The sequence below is a fragment of the Hemiscyllium ocellatum genome, chromosome 25, assembly GCF_020745735.1.
Source record: "Hemiscyllium ocellatum isolate sHemOce1 chromosome 25, sHemOce1.pat.X.cur, whole genome shotgun sequence".
NCBI lineage: Eukaryota > Metazoa > Chordata > Chondrichthyes > Orectolobiformes > Hemiscylliidae > Hemiscyllium > Hemiscyllium ocellatum.
This window is the reverse complement of record NC_083425.1, coordinates 39,461,463-39,479,827: the sequence shown is the minus strand read 5'-3', so window position 1 is coordinate 39,479,827 and position 18,365 is coordinate 39,461,463.

Here is an 18,365-nt window from a genome sequence, read left to right as displayed (position 1 = left end):
TCATAGAGTCATAGAGATGTACAGCATGGAAATAGACCCCTGGGTCCATGCCGACCAGATATCCCAACCCAATCTAGTCCCACCTGCCAGCACCCAGCCCATAACCCTCCAAACCATTCCTATTCAGATACCCATCCAAATGCCTCTTAAATGTTGCAATTGTACCAGCCTCCACCACATCCTCTGGCAGCTCATTCCATACACGTACCACCCTCTGTGTGAAAAGTTGCCCCTTAGGTCTCTTTTATATTTTTTTCCTCTCACCCTAACCCTATGCCCTCTAGTTCTGGACTCCACAACACCAGGGAAAAGACTTTGTCTATTTATCCTAACCATAATAATTTATAATTTTCTCTATAAGGTCACCCCTCAGCCTCCGACACTCCAGGGAAAACAGCACCAGCCTGTTCAGCCTTTCCCTGTAGCTCAAATGCTCCAACCCTGGCAACATCCTTGTAAATCTTTTCTGAACCCTTTCAAGTTCACAACTTCTTTCCAATAGGAAGCTGTACAGCTGCAACATGACCTCTCAACTCCTGTACTCTATACTCTGACCAATAAAGGAAAGCATACCAAACGCCTTCTTCACTATTCTATCCACCTGCGACACCAGTTTCAAGGAGCTATGAATCTGCATTTCAAGGACTCTTTGTTCAGCAACACTCCCTAGGATCTGACCATTAAGTGTATAAGTCCTGCTAAGATTTGCTTTCCCAAAATGCAGCACCTCGCATTTATCTGAATTAAACTCCATCTGCCACTTCTCAGCCCGTTGGCCCATCTAGTCAAGATCCTGTTGTAATCTGAGGTAACCCTCTTCGCTGTCCACTACACCTCCCATTTTGGTGTCATCTGCAATCTTACTAACTGTACCTCTTATGCTCGCATCCAAATCATTTATGTAAATGACAAAAAGTAGAGGGCCAGAACCGATCCTTGTGGCACTCCACTGGTCACAGGCCTCCAGTCTGAAAAAACAAACCTCCACCACCACCCTGTCTTCTACTTTTGAGCCTGTTCTGTGTCCAAATGGCTAGTTCTCCCTGTATTCCATGAGATCTAACCTTGCTAATCAGTCTCCCATGGGGAATCTTGTCGAACGCCTTACTGAAGTCCATATAGATCACATCTACTGCTCTCCCTTCATCAATCTTCTTTGTTACTTCTTCAAAAAACTCAATTAAGTTTGTGAGACATGATTTCCCATGCACAAAGCCATTTTTACTATCCCTAATTAGTCCTTGCCTTTCCAAATACATGTACCTCCTGTCCCTCAGGATTCCCTCCAACAACTTGCCCACCACTGAGGTCAAGTTCACTGGTCTATAGTTCCCTGGCTTGCCTTTACCGCCCTTCTTAAACAGTAGCACCACGTTTGCCAACCTCCAGTCTCCCAGCACCTCACCTGTGACTATCAATGATACAAATATCTCAGCAAGAGGCCCAGCAATCACTCCTCTAGCTTCCCACAGAGTTCTAGGGTACACCTGATCAGGTCCTGGGAATTTATCCACTTTTAACCATTTCAAGACATCCAGCACTTCCTCCTCTGTAATCTGGACATTTTGCAAGATGTCACCATCTATTTCCCTACAGTCTATATCTTACATATCCTTTACCACAGTAAATACTGATGCAAAATATTCATTTAGTATCTCCCCCATTTTCTGTGGCTCCACACAAAGGCCACCTTGCTGATCTTTGAGGGGCCCTATTCTCTCCATAGTTATCCTTTTGTCCTTAATATATTTGTAAAAACTATTTGGATTCTCCTTAATTCTATTTGCCAAAGCTATCTCATGTCCCTGTTTTTCCCTCCTGATTTCCCTCTTAAGTATACTCCTACTTTCTTTATACTCTTCTAAGAATTTACTCGATCTATCCTGTCTGTACCTGACATATGCTTCCTTCTTTTTCTTAACCAAACCCTCAATTTCTTTAGTCATCCAGCATTCCCTATACCTACCAGCCTTCCCTTTCACCCTGACAGGAATATACTTTCTCTGGATTCTTGTTATCTCATTTCTGAAGGCTTCCCATTTTCCAGCCGTCCCTCTACCTGCAAACATCTGCCTCCAATCAGCTTTCAAAAGTTCTTGCTTAATACCATCGAAATTGGCCTTTCTCCAATTTAGAACTTAAACCTTTAGATCTGGTCTATCCTTTTCCAACACTATTTTAAAACAAATAGAATTATGGTCGCTGGCCCAAATGTGCTCCTCCTACACTTCAGTCACCTGACCTGCCTTATTTCCCAAGAGTAGGTCAAGTTTTGCACCTTCTCTAGTAGGTACATCCAAATACTGAATCAGAAAATTGTCTTGTATACACTTAAGAAATTCCTCTCCATCTAAACCTTTAACACGATGGCAGTCCCAGTCTATGTTCGGAAAGTTAAAATCCCCTACCATAACTACCCTATTATTCTTACAGATAGCTGAGATCTCCTTACAAGTTTGTTTCTCAATTTCCCTCTGACTATTGGGGAGTCTATAATACAATCCCAATCAGGTGATCATCCCTTTCTTATTTATCAGTTCCACCCAAATAACTTCCCTGGATGTATTTCCGGGAATATCCTCCCTCAGCACAGCTGTAATGCTATTCCTTATCAAAAATGCCACTTCCCCCTCCTCTCTTGCCTCCTTTTCTATCCTTCCTGTAGCATTTGTATCCTGGAACATTAAGCTGCCAGTCCTGCCCGTCCCTGAGCCATGTTTCCGTAATTGCTATGATATCCCAGTTCCATGTTCCTAACCATGCTCTGAGTTCATCTACCTTCCCTGTTAAGCCCCTTGCATCGAAATAAATGCAGTTTAATTTATTAATCCTACCTTGTCCCTGCCTGCCCCGACTGTTTGACTCACTTCTGTTCTCAGCTGTACCCGTCTCATATCGATCTCTTTCCTCACTATCTCCCTGGGTCCCACCCCCCATCTTACTAGTTTAAATCTTCCCAAACCTAGTCCTATTTGCCAGCACTTGTCCTGTATCCCATTAAACCCTTTTTATGCATATTCCTTATCTGGGTGCCTTTTAAATATTGTAATTGTACCAGCCTCCACCACTTCCTCTAGTAGCTTGTTCTTTACATGCATCACCTACTTTGTGAAAAGATTATTCATCCAATCCTTTTTAAATCTTTCCCCTCTCATCTTAAACTATACCCTTGGGTTTTCAACTCCTCCATCCTTTGGTTATTCATTCTATCCATGCTCCTTATGATTTTATAAATTCCTAAACGGTCAGCCCTCAGCCTCCAACACTCCAGAGAAACAACTCCAGCCTGTTCAGCCTCTTCCTATAACTCAAACCATCAGACTGTGGTAACAACCTGGTAGATCTTTCTGCATCCTCTCAAGTTTAACAATATCTTTCTAATAGAAGGGGGATGAGAATTGTATACAGTATTCAAAACGTGGCCTCACCAATGTCCTGTCCTGTCCAGCCATAACATGATTTCCCAATTCCTACACTCAATGCACTGATCTACGAAGGCAAGCGTGCCAAATGCCTTCCTCATCACCCTGCCTACCTGTGACTCTACTTTCAAGGAACTATGCACCTGAACTCCTAGGACTCTTTGTTTGGTGACACTGCCCAAGGCTTTATCATTAAGTGTACAAGTCTTGCCCTTGTTTGCCTTACCAACATGCAACATCTCACATTTATCTAAATTCAACTCCATCTGCCAGTCCTCTGCTCATTGACCCATCTGATCAAGGTCGCATTGTATTCTGAGGTAACCTCCTTCACTGTCCATTACACTACCTATTTTGGTGTCATCTGCAAATTTACTAACCATACTCCTACATTCACATCCAAATTGTTCATATAAATGCTGAAAAGCAGTGGACCCAGCACTGATCCCTATGGCTCACCACTGGTCACAGGTCTCCAGTCTGAAAGGCAATCTCTATCACCACCCTCTGACTCCTAACTTCGAGCCTCTTTTTTAATCCAATTGGTTAGATCCCCCAGATTCCACATGTTGTCACCTTACCATCCAGTCGACCATGTGGAACCTTGTCTAATGTTTTGCTGAAGACTACACTGCCACTCTGCCTCCATCAATCTTCTTTGCCACCTCTTCCAAAAACTCAATCAAATTAGTGAGACACCATTTCCCACACACAAAGCTGAGTTTTTGCAATCCCTAATCAGTGCTTGCCTTTGCCAATGCATGTAAATCCTGTCTCTCAGAATCCCCTTCAACAACTTACCCACCATTGACGTAAGGCTCACTTTTCCTTACAGCTTTGCCTAAACAATGGCACCACATTAGCCAACTTCCAGTTTCCGGCACTTCACCTGTGGCTGTCGCTGATACAGATATCTCAGCAAAGGGCCTCACAATCTTTTTCCTGACTTCTGTCAACTATTTCCCAGAGTAGCAGAATAGGCTTAGGAATAACGTTCTCCTCTTATTTCAATCTTCCTATGTTTTTAATAAGTAAATAGGCAGCACAAGCTTTGCTTATTCAATCTTGATATATTTGTTGTGTTAAAACCAGGTTTTCTTATCTTTTAATTCAGTTTCTCTATACTTTATTCAATTGAAGAAAACAAGAGAGAATGAGTGGATTTGATTGACAAATAACTCTCCACAAGTGATTGTTGATTGGCCAATTATATTTTCAGTTAGCATCTAATGCAAATATTTTAGCTTCATGCAATTGCAAATGGGTGGAATTTGAATGCATAGCTCTCTGAATGAAATTGAAGCCAATGTTACAAGACAACCCCAAAATATCTGAGTTCAACTTCTCATTCATAGTAGAGCTGTATGAAAGCTTTCCAAGGGGATTTGTTGGGTCAGTGTCAATCATCTTTAGTCACTTCAAAATGTCAATACTAGTGAACGGAGCTCTGAATATATTTGGAAATTTCCTTTTCCGTCATGGCAGACAGTGATGTTTGACTTTCAGTATTCCTCAGTTTATACTCTTGTTGTACTGCTGAGCTGTCAGTCATAAATTAGTTCCTCTGATAGAAACATGCTCTTAGTCTGGATACTGATTCATTCATTTATTTAAAGAAATTTTTAGAGAATTATCACATGTTTGACCAGGAACAAGAAGTTCAAATCTAATCTCCAATTTAAGCTGGATAATTAATAGCTTTTTGAGAACAACATCCAAATAACTGAGCTGTGTGCACAGTGCCAACATATTTAGCAAGTGCTGCACATAATTGATACTAGATGACAAAGAATGTTTTCCAATTAGTAAAGAAAAGGCAGAGTTTACATGTCAATATTGCGGCATGATAGATCTCGGACTGACTTATTGATGAATGATTAGAAGGCTAAGAATCATGGCAGATCTGATTCCTATCACAGTATTTACAAATTACCTGGCAGTGAAAATTATGAGTTGACTTGATAGGCAGCAAAATAAATGCACCTAATGATATCTTAAAGTTTTCTGTATTCAGTAGGCAGATAATGCATCGTCAAATAAGATATGGTTGGCTTTCCCTCTTGTCGGTGATATTTTGTTCAACACTGTGGTAGACTTGATTTGTGCCTTGCATTAGCTCACATTGGACATGTCTCTGGGAGAAGAACTACAAGAGAAACTAATTGTCCTTCATCCTTACCCTCCAACTGTTACAATTATTTCACTCTGCGTCTGGTTGCAGAATGGAGTTGGAAGAAACTCAGTAATATGTTCATTTCCATTTTGTCAGCTGGAAATTTAGACACGGCAAGGGGAAGAACATAAAAGAAGGACTGACAAATTAGAACAGACGGTTATTTATATTATTATCTTAATTTGATTTAATTTGGGATGTGATGCATGTCGCTTGTAATTTTGTTATTAAGTTAGATATATTACATAATCTGGGCAAAATTCCCAAAGATCCAAGAAAAATAAATAATTCTGAGTAAGAAATTATGATATAACAGTTGATCAAACATGATTTTTCAGAGTTATATGTTGAACACATCAGAAAGCTGTATAAATGTTCCATTCATCTTGCACAATTCTGATTTAATACGCCCAGATTTTGCAGCAAGAATAATGGTGAGACTATTAGCACTCGGCATTCTGAAAACGTAAGTGTACAGCACCCTTCAGCGTCCACAAATACACAGTTAAATGCAGAAATGTAGATAAAGTGTTTGATTTTCCACAGACTTTGCTGCTATACTGATACCTCGTTGGAGATTCAGCACTCAAACAAATGAGGGACTTGAAGCTGTAGCACATCCTTAACAGAGAGCTCCTAAATAAACCAGAAAATACAATGGCTAGTACATTTAAATGAAAGTTTAAGAGTGTTTTAAGATTTATATCTGTGCCAAGTTGTGTTCCTTTAGAACTTAATTATTGTTGGATATTAATAAACCTTTTGTTTCCATCTCCTTCAGTCCAGTATTCTTTTCCATTCACTTTCTGCACATGATTTTACATTGAATCGAATATTCAAATTTACACCTAGCATCTGTGAGCTAAGATGTGAATCTGACCCAGGTGCAGGCTCAGGAATTGTATTGTGCAACTATCCTATGCTGATTGTATTGATGCAGGCAGTGTGAACTTTTGTGCTACCTGCTATTCTCTATGGTTGCAGTGTACAGTGATACTGAATGCACTGCCGAGTGGCTGCACATGGACTCCCACTACAGCCAGCTAAAAGGAGCCTGCAATATTTAAAGTCAACTGGAACTCTTAAAAATAGCACTCGCATCTCCAATAGCTGTTGGAACTGTCCTTGAAAGTGTTTTTCATAAGAAAGAAAGCGAAGAAATGGCAATAATAGGCCAGAGAGAGGCCTTTCACCTTCCCATTGCAGTATTAGTGGCCTTCAATCCAAGCAGTGGAAAGGATCAGAAATGTCCTTAGAGCCCAGGAGATCCTTCAGACATTCAGTGCTACAGGAATGCTAGCTGTGGAAGTCAGCACAGAGTCTGGGCCTGAGGAACTGCCTGCTATGCTACTAAAATTTCAATGTCCTCAAATAAGTCAGCAATGTCAGTGAATACTCCTCCAAATTCTATATTCTAATGATAAGGACTCATTGAATCATAGGGATGTACAGCACAGAAACAGACCATTCCGTCTAACTCGTTCATGCCAACAAGATATCCTAAATTAACCTAGTCTCATTTGCCTGCATTTGGCCCATATCCCTCCAAACCCTTCCTATTCATATACCCATCCAGATGCCTTTTAATTGCTGCAATTGTACCAAGCTCCACCACGTACCACCCTTTGCATGAAAAAGTTGCCCCTTAGGTATCTTTTAAATGTTTCCTCTCTCACCTTAAACCTATCCTCTCTGGTTTTTGACTCCCCCACCTTGGGGAAAAGACCTTGTCTATTTACTCTATCTATGATTTTGTAAACCTCTATAAAGTCATCCTTCATCCTTCAATGCTCCAGGGAAAATTCAGCATCTCCCATTAGCTCAAACCCTCTAACCCGAGCAACATCCTTATAAATTTTTTCTAAACCCTTCCAAGTTTCACAACATCCTTCTTGTAACAGAGAGACCAGAATTGCACAATATTCCAAAAGTGGGCCGAACCAGCGTCCTGTACAGCCGCAACATGACTTCACAACTTCTGTGTTTAATGCACTAACCAATAAAGGAAAGCATACCAAATGCCTTCTTCATTATCCTATCTACCTCACATTTATCTGCCAAACATTCATATGCTTCACTTCATCCTCATGAAGTTAGCAATGCTGGAAGACTCACAAGCTTCAGAATAGCTAGGACAATGACATATTCACGATCCTAACAGCGTGCAACATAGTCCCGAACACTCTGGTCTCCTTTTTGTTCACTGAGGTAAGACATAATAAAAGCAGAAATGGCTGGAGAAACTCAGCAGGTCTGGCAACATCAATGCAGAGAAAGCACAGTTGACGGTTCAAGTCCAGTGGCCTTTCCAAGTTTCTCCAGCAATTTTTATTTTTGCTTCACATCTACAATATCCACAGTCCTTTGTTTTATTTTAGTGTCAACATAACAGTGTTGGAACAGCAGTGAAGGCAGCTACAACTGCATTTTCTGAGCTTCCGGAATGAGACAATGCTGCAAATAATTGGCACAACCATCACTCAGGTCTTTGCAACCAGTGTAAATAAAACCAGCAGTTTGATGTTCTGCTCCAGTCTCTGCGCTTTACCAAATCCTATTACAAACATGTCTCACAATCTGTCAAGGCAGTAAGCTGCTGGCAATGTGACTGTAGAACTCTTTGCTTTCATATATCCTCCTCTAAACTTCACTCCTTCTGTATTTATGGCTTCAGATGCCGAAGGACCTCTGCTGTGCAGTCTGATGATGAAAGGTGAGGGACATCTGCTGATGTAGTACATCACGTAAGCGGACAGTCTCAGCCACAAGCTTAGATACTGGCAATCTTCTTATTTTCAAGGGTATTCAGGAGGCATATACTAAATCACTGAGTGAGCAGCAATAAGCTCAGGGAGTCAAGACAGAACATATGCCAATGGACAGGGAAGTGAGGTCAGGCAGCACCTGAGGAGCAGGAAAATTGATGTTTTGGGTAAAAGCCTTTCACAGGGAGAATGTGCAAACTCTACACAGACAGTCGCCTGAGGGTGGAATCAAACATGGGTCCCTGGTGCTGTGGGGCAGCAAAGCCACCATGCCACCTTTATTTGTGATACTTCATCTTGAACCTTAATTGCAAAGTGCTATCTCTTGGTGCAGGTAATTTGTGAAATTCTAAAACATGAATGACAATTGTTCATTGTTTCTCCCTGGTTTCTTGTTTGTGAGAATTATGTAAAGCAATTAGCTGCTAAGCCCATTTGATGACATCCCTATTGCTGAATGCCAGAGAGTCCTTATGGTTGGTGCTAGGGTGAAGCTGTGACAGGGAGGGTGAAAGTGATGAAGAACTCACTGGCTCATGTGGCTAGCTCTTTTCACGGCCAACAGAAAACATCATATTACCTTGCCACTGACCTCAAAATCCAAACCAACAGTTTTGTTCTTCTGCATGCAGACACTCATCCGACCTCAGTCTGGAGCCTATTTCTTCACGTGCTTTGCTGAATCTTCCCAAACTAAATGGGAAAGTATCCAATTCCTGAAGTATTTCACTCAGCAGACTTGCCAGCATGTTATTCTATATGTTCGTAATTCTTCAGAAGCTAAGCTTGAAGTTACATCTATCTTGTGATTTCTTAATCGTGTTAGCATATTCTCTGGTTCCCTGCTTCTCACATTCTCTGCTTCTCTGGTGTTGCTCAAAGAATTTTTCAACTTCCACCTTGTTAATTCCCTACATAATTTAAAACCATTCAATTAGACCTTCAACCTTCTGTCTGAAATTAGAACAAGTTGAATTCCCTGACCTTCCCTTCATGGCTCTGTGATCTAAGTTCTGAAACCACACTTCTTCAATGGCACCTATTGTTACACGGTGTCACTTGCACTGGATGTAATAATATGAATGAAATCTCATAAGTATTCTGTAGATTATCAATATACTTGCTTGGATATGAACAGCATACACCCAGGAATGAGCTTATTTTGGGACTGGATATAGATGTTTTGGTTGAACAAATTCAAACAGACACCTACAGAGGTATTGAGGGCTATAATCCAATCTGGGAGTTCAGATGAAGTTTGCTATGCTCTGATGTGTGTCTGTTGTGCTTAATAGCATCATTGAACCTGCTAATTGGATTACAGGCTTGGAACATTCTCCCAGGTATCTGTCATTCCATTTTTTTATGTATGGAAATAAGCTCATGTTTTAAACAACATCAAAGACACATTAATATTTAAGAATCCTGTTCATTTGACAAATGAATGGGTAACAGCAAACTCCCTGTACAATTCTCCTCAATCTTACTTGCCAGAACCCTGTAAAGAATATCCTCAACTCTTGTAAATAGGAAATTGCATATTATGCTCTTAATTTCTAATCTGAATGGGCTCCTCTGTTGTAATTGTTCTGTGACACTATGAGTTTAAATCCCTCTTAATTGCTCTTGGGTCATGATCGGCATGATGGCAAGATTGGCATTTATTACCCATCCCTAATAGCCCTTAAGCACTAAGCTACCTCTTGAACCTCTGCAGCGCATTCATATTGCTGTTAGGAAGGGATTTTTACAGTCAAGGAGCAGAGATAGTTTGTAATATGGATAGCTTGGAGGTGACTTTGCAGACTGAATTGTAGTTACACGTCTGTGGTGATTGTCTATTTAGACATTAGAAATTACAGTGTTGAAAGATGCTGTCAAAGAGGTTTGATGAGTTAGTTAGCGTATTTCATATGTGCTACAAACTTGTCATTCTGCATTTGTGGAGGAGGGACTGAATGTTCCAAGGTGCTGAATAGGGTCCCAATTAAGTGGACTATTTGTGCTGGATGGCATTGGATTTCTTGAGTGTTGTTGAAGCTGTACACATCTAGATAAATGGCAAGCATTCCATCACATTCCTCACATGTCACATAGATAGGGACAGGCTTAGGAATGCCAGGAGGTGAGTTACTTGTCATATAATTCCCCACCTCTGACCTGCTCTTTAACTACAGTGTCTATATGGTTAGCCCATTAAGTTTCAGGTCAATAATAACTCCCAGGATGTTGATAGTGGGGAATGTTGATTAATGGCAGTTCATCACTAGCTGTTCAAGAGCAATTAGAATTAAGCAACAAATGCTGGCTTTGTCAGTGACAACCATATCCCATGGAAGAAGAAAAGCAATTCTGTGATCGTAATGTTATGTTCATATTGTTATGATCAGGTGAGGAAGAGTCAAATGGATTTGAATGTTTTATTTGGAAATGGTATACTTCCAAGTTCAGTGAGAGTTCAATCTGAACAGTGTTCTTGAGATTTGGAAAAAGAATTTTATGAATTAGATGGAGGAAGATATAAATAGAAAGCAGGAGACAACAGCTTTGCTTCACTTGGAGGTCGCCACTGATGATGTTACCTAGCCAGGTGATGAAACGTCTGGATATCAAACCTACAGCTCAGCGAGCAAACCTACACCCTAAATTATACCTAACCTGATCTGAGTAAAATAATAAAACAAATTTTATGGTTTTCACACACATGCACACTCAATATTTGCAATTACACAAATAGGTTATGGAGTTGGAGGGTAGATGGAGCAATTTAGAGTCCAGGAGAACTAAAGGGATATACCACTCTAGAAGGTTAGTGGCTTGGCTGGCTTCCAATTGAATGTGGTGATCCTACTGCTTTTGGCATCAATATGATTCAAAGATGCAGCTGAACAATTTATCTGTTCTTCTGGAAACAGCAGCTCTTTCTATTTATAGTTTTTGAAATCCATGTGGAGTTTGCACGTTCTCCCCGTGTCTGCGTGGGTTTCCTCCGGGTGCTCCGGTTTCCTCCCACAGTCCAAAGATGTGCGGGTCAGGTGAATTGGCCATGCTAAATTGCCCGTAGTGTTAGGTAAGAGGTAAATGTAGGGGTATGGGTGGGTTGCACTTCGGCGGGTCGGTGTGGACTTGTTGGGCCGAAGGGCCTGTTTCCACACTGTAAGTAATCTAATCTAATCTAATCTAATCACTACCTGGATAGTCAAAATCAGCAGACAGGGTTAAATAATAACACATTGGTTGAAGAGAAAGTGAGGGATTGGGGATGGGTCATGTTCTCATGGCATCTCAGTTGTTTGTTCCATTCTTCAGGGGAAACAGATGCTTAGAGGCACACAGGGCAAGTTGGCTTGTCACATTACTACTCCTTCCAACTGACTGGTGATACAAGTATGGTCATGGTTACTGTGTTCCAGTTGTCCTGGTCTTACATTATGAGATTATGTACATGTTGTAGTCAGAATACTATTGTCCAAGTGATTATGTCTAATGGTTTGTCTCCATCCAGTCAAATACCTAGGTAATTATATAGCTGTTTTGCTGATGTTATACGCATTGTTCCCCATTCAAATGCCTTCCAGTCAATTGTTCTTGGTGTGGTAGTGCACGCAGGTTGTCTCCATCACAATTGTGTTAGAATATGGAAAGCAGAGTGATGCAAATGTGTAACTACCTTTGACTGTGATCTAAAGACATGGGAAGATGGCTTATCTCTATTCTGAAAAGGGGTTTCCAATCAGTTAATGCAGAACTAATTTCAATAAGTATGGCTATGTATGGTTGAAAAATAATCAATGATAAAATGAATTGACTTTTACATCAAAAATGTTAATGGAACCTTTTAAGAAATACACCAAGTACAATGATATATTCTGTTCTATTTGAGTCATTATTATCTGTCATGCAATTTGAAGAATGTACAAGAACAGTTTACTATCTGCAGAAGCAGTATTTTGCAATTTCTATTGTTCTCTTTCTGGATTTGACATATTATCAGTTTTAAATGGCTGTTGTGGAAATCAAGCAATTTCTGAAAATTCATAGGCAGATTGACAGAACTTATTCTTGCAAGGCTATAGTCAAGACAATACACCCAATAATTTGTGATGATGTGCAAGTCACGTTTAATCCCTTTGTCACCAAAACAATATTGTTGTTGTTCAGCACTCACAATGGTGGGTGCCAACAACCCACTATTATTTATCCAACATTTTTACTTCTCATTTCTATCTTACAGAATCAACTCTATGGTTTTTGCCAACTTCTGGCAACAAGAAGAAAACAAGATGAACGAAAACAAGGGGAAAGTACGCTTTGATATAGCCAGTTCAAATATTATTATCGTTGCATACTGTAACAACATGAAAAATAATTCCCAGTAGAATTAAGTCATTGTAGTTATTGTAAAGGACAATTTAATGTTATTGTTTTGAGTATGCTTGGCCCTCAAATAATGAGTAAAAAATGAGGTCTGCAGATGCTGGAGATCACAGCTGCAAATGTGTTGCTGGTCAAAGCACAGCAGGCCAGGCAGCATCTCAGGAATAGAGAATTTGACGTTTCGAGCATAAGCCCTTCATCAGGAATAAGAGAGAGAGAGCCAAGCAGGCTAAGATAAAAGGTAGGGAGGAGGGACTAGGGGGAGGGGGGATGGAGGTGGGATAGGTGGAAGGAGGTCAAGGTGAGGGTGATAGGCCGGAGTGGGGTGGGGGCGGAGAGGTCAGGAAGAGGATTGCAGGTTAGGAGGGCGGTGCTGAGTTGAGGGAACCGACTGAGACAAGGTGGGGGGAGGGGAAATGAGGAAACTGGAGAAATTTGAATTCATACCTTGTGGTTGGAGGGTTCCCAGGTGGAAGATGAGGCGCTCCTCCTCCAGCCGTCGTGTTGTTGTGTTCTGCCGGTGGAGGAGTCCAACGACCTGCATGTCCTCGGTGGAGTGGGAGGGAGAGTTAAAGTGTTGAGCCACGGGGTGATTGGGTTGGTTGGTTTGGGCGGCCCGGAGGTGTTCTCTGAAGCGTTCCGCAAGTAAGCGGCCTGTCTCACCAATATAGAGGAGGCCACATCGGGTGCAGCGGATGCAATAGATGATGTGTGTGGAGGTACAGGTGAACTTGTGGCGGATATGGAAGGATCCCTTGGGGCCTTGGAGGGAAGTGAATGTGGAGGTGTGGGCGCAAGTTTTACATTTAGAGCAAACATTATCTGTTATGATGCTTTGGACAAAGCCAAATTGAGAATGTTGCTATTTCACACAAGAATCTGTGGGTGATGATCCACAGCTATTTACTTGGGTACATCATGTCATAAGATATTTTCTTATACAGCTTTTCGAATTGACGCCACATTTTTAGAGAACTCTCTTAAATACAAAATGTATGTTATAACATTTGTTTAAAATGTGTCAGTTTGATGTGCAGGCATCAGGAATGATGCAACAAGAGATCTCAAATGCAATACAAACTGGAAGAATCTCATTTAATTTGTGCATTGCCATGGCTGCATCTGCTCGATTGGTGCAACTGGAATGGATGAAACTTAGCTTATGTTGATGGTAAACTTTGATGGAATATTCTCTTTCAATAATGATTGGGCTCAAACTTAAATAGCAGCCTAGGACCTGAGGCCAAATAAACATTTTGAATTACATTGGAATTTCAAGGTGTTTTAAGAACTCCAGCAATAGCACTTTAGTTTTGAAAATGAATATTTGATCATGTGATTACAATATCCGACATTTTGTCAAACATTTAAATTAAAAAATGAAAAAGTCTGAATTCTTTTCACAATTGCAAAAGAACATGTTACAACTCTCACTTTTTGGAAATGTCAGGAAAAAGATATTCAATTGAATAAAATTCAAGACATCATTTTTATTTGAAACATTTCTTGAAAAAAATTAAATGACTGCCTTTGATTTCAAAGCCTCTCTTGGCAAAGCTAAAATTAAATACAATAGGATTTCTTAAAATTTGAGTACGCACAGAATTCTAATGATCCATTCAAATATCTGCAAGTGACTTTCTTCAAAGAATGGAATTAAATACCATCAAATATATAATCAAGCACATATGAGGACTATAAGGAGATTGGAATTAGTGTTCTTTGAAGAATGAAGGATATGACACTTGATTTAATTCCAAGGACACATGATTTTCAAAGGAGGTTCTTCTGATAAGGGCAGCCCATGAGTTATGAGTGTTTAACAAGAAATATATTGCACTGACAACAATTAATGTCTCCCATTTATATCCAGGTCTTCATAAACACGGAATTTAGACAACTTGCTGCCGCAATCTAATTTGAAATTCATTTTGTGATGATAGGATTTGCATGGTTAATTGGAGTAATTTTAATTTCCTCTGATTGTGGCGCTTTGTGCTGCAGGGAATAAGTCATACCATAAGCAAATTGGGCTTATTTACTGCAATTAAACTGATGCATTTTAATATTGCTGGATTTTGTAGCATTTTATCAATGTCAAGCTCAGTTTCATTCTCAATATAAATTGTCGATAACTTAGCCGGGGTTTTTCATAACCTAACATACTTAATGCTCATATGTTTAATAACAGAACTGTTTACATTCTTCTGTTTCTTTTGTTTGGAATAGAGACATCAGAGTTTGTCCTGTGGGATTTCTGCCTCTCTTAGCCGCTTACTTTGGGGATTTGGAATTATCTGTGAGTTGGTTGCTGTACAAAAACGACATGGATGTTCCTCTTATCTGAACTTGCAATGACACAGCTTTGCAATGATGTTGCTCTCACTGTTCTTTACGAACAGGATGCAATTTAAAAGCTAGTGAATTGGTTGGGTTGAATTGCTATACTTTATTGCATAGCTAGGCATACATTATGTTATGCAAGTGGCAGTGTATTGCTATATTTTGTGGCATAAGTTGTGAAGATTTATAATTTAGGAATGCACAGCCTGAATAAATCCAGCCAGTCTTTGTTACAAGCAACATAAAATCAGTTAAGCGTTGCTACCAGTGTATTACTCTATTAATTGTGTTCATGTTGCAATAAAATTAGAGAATAATAAAATACAACTGTGAGTATTGGGATAAAGGTCTATTGTTACGTAATAAGTCTTAGAAACAGTGGGTGATACGCTTTCGCATGTTTGATATTTTTGAACGAATCCAGTGCCGATGTTTCGATGTATATATGACAATCATTAGCTAACTGGTCAAGCACCGATGTGTACAATGTAATTCAGTATTGCACCAGGGGTATTACATTTGCAATGATCCACAATGACACCACAAAATTGAAAGCTTGCAATCTGCACCAATTGCATTGAAATGATTCTGGGAGAGGGGAATGTTTTTGTTTCTGAAGCAGCTTTGTGTGACAGCTGTTAAACAAATGCTCATCAGTTTGCCTGGTTTCTGAATTACATGAGTTGCTAATTGGCAGTTAAAGTGGGAGCACCAGTACTGTGTGTGTGGAGCTTTTTTTTAAAACAAACAAGTCCTCAGCAAAAAAATAGTCTGCTGAAATTCTATCGTGCTAGGTGTCAGAGCAATTTTGCATTTCAATAGGTGTTACATCTGTCGCAGTGGGATTTTTTTTACCTCAAAATAAAATTATAAAGAATGGACAATGATTACACTAAACTGCATCTCCGGTCTTTCCCCTGTTTCTCAGTGCCAACCCTTTGTAGCAGAAGCATCTTTTGCGTAAAGTATCTGTACAAGTAAATGCATAGTATAAATGCCATGAAACCATATTGAAGAAGGTTTTCCGGTGTTACTGGACTCAACAGTGCAAGATTCCATATTTATGTAAAAGACGCCATCTATGTAGTATTGGCGGGTAAACATGGGGAAATATTAACTTTAACAATCTGACTGTTCGTTCTTTTAACATTCTCATCTTTTTGAAACCAATTTTCAGCAGGAAGGTAACTGTTTTTAAGTGGAATTGCTCCTTTGTCCAAATTCACTTTCTAAATACAGTCTTTCTAACATGACCTCTCCAATTAAAATGGGCGGATTTGAATGGTGTTGACAGTTGTTAGTCCAGGTGAATGCAATAGATAATGTGCACACCATAAAGCACAGATAATTTCCACAACATGCTTTGTGCCATGATAAAAGCATGGTCACACAGACAGAGATGGTGCCTCTTCAGATTCCCCATAGAGTTGGATAGTGTTAAGGAGGTTTAATCCAGAGCTGATTGTTTGCAAAGTGAATCATTATTTGAATAAACTAGCAAATCCATCCAAACCAGAACTTACTCTCTTGCTGCTTGTTGTTCAGCAACAGGTGAGCACACATGAGTGATGACTGGAAGTGAGAGGGTTATGATCACTTATACCGCATGTTGAACAATTGCCCTGCAAAGATGGCATCATTTAAACACTGTCAGGAACCTCCATTATTGAGACTAATAACAGTGAGGAAAAGTTGTGTCATCATTCATCCACTGATATAACATTCCACTGGTTACAAAATTCAATAACTCAGAATGTTGACAAGCCATTTATTACAGGAAATGAGATGAAAAATAACTTTCTTAAGAGAGGAACTTATGTGTCACGACCTCAGTCTCCCAACTTTATGTATAGCTGTCCAATTGTGCACCTAGTGACTATGAAGTATGAGTATAACTTGACTAAAATGGCAACTGGATGAACAGCAGCATCTTGAGAATTTAAATCTTCTTCCACCTGCTGAAGAGATATTGAATCACCAGGGAGCAACTCCAACAGAGGTTCTTGTAGCAAGACTTTTGATTAAATCATTGTATAGTAACAGCTCTGGAAAGACAAATGTATTTGCTGACAGATGAGTCATGTTTTACTAGCAAGAGGCAGCCACAATGTACATCCACACTACAGGTTGCATTTCATAACCTTCCCCATATTACAACACAAGGACGAGTCTGATGCTGGGGATGCATTTAACAGGCATTGAGGATGTGGGTTGGAGGACCCTGCTGCCTTCCCATTTCCATCCATTGAAATCTGAGGCAGCTTTCCACCTGAATGTGAATTGACACCCTTAAGGTAAGGACCACTTTCCATCACTACCAGAAGCTGTAGTTATCACCATCCAGGGAGCCCAAAAACAAACCCTGTTGAATTATAGATTGACAGGGTGATGGAGGGATCCCATTGTACGGCACTTGGTGTTTGAGTGAGGCACCCTAAATTGAGGAAGAAGGGAGGCTGCTGAGAGTGTTGCTCCCTGCCCTTTCTTCCAACCTTGTGATCTCCTCCCAGTTAATTGTAGGCCTGCGGTTTGATGCATTAAAGCACACAGCCACTGGTCCTACTGGGACTAATGGATAATAGATAACTGTCGTGCTGGGTTGGTTGGCACATTTTGGAGACTGAATTTACACCCACTGTTTCTAAGTTCCCGAAAGTTCCTAATGCTCACCACATAGTCCATAGATGTGCAGGTTAGGGATTGGCCATGCCAAATTGCCCATAGTATCCAGGGATGTGCAGGTTAGGTGGTTTAGCCATGAGAAATGCAGGGTTACAGGGATAGGGTAAGGGGTTGGGTTTGGGAGAGATGTTCCTTGAATGAAAAATGGGCTGAATGGCTTGCTTCCATACTGTAGGCCCAACAGACACTTAATTCTCATGGGTTTCTCCCAACAGGGGTGAGGTGGGGCTCCCACTAGTTCTCCTGTCAATGAGTAAACAGCTTCTCTGTCACCAATGCTAAATTCTGCCCTATGTCTTAACATTTATATTTGTTATGGCAATCCTCCACAGTGATTTGAACTTGAATCTGGATCTTTTGGTTCAGAGTTAGTTACACTATTGCTGCACAACAAAACTCAGTGATTTAATTTTCATAGAACCACATAATTATGGTGATGAGGCAGGGAAGAAATTGTGTTTAAATTTCATCATTGGTGTTTAAACACCTGAGCAATGAACAATTAATAGTAACTATATGTTAATGTATCTTAATCTGGTTTAACACTTGGATACATTCACAAAGTACAATTAAATATATTTTAAGACTCCATTAATGATCCTG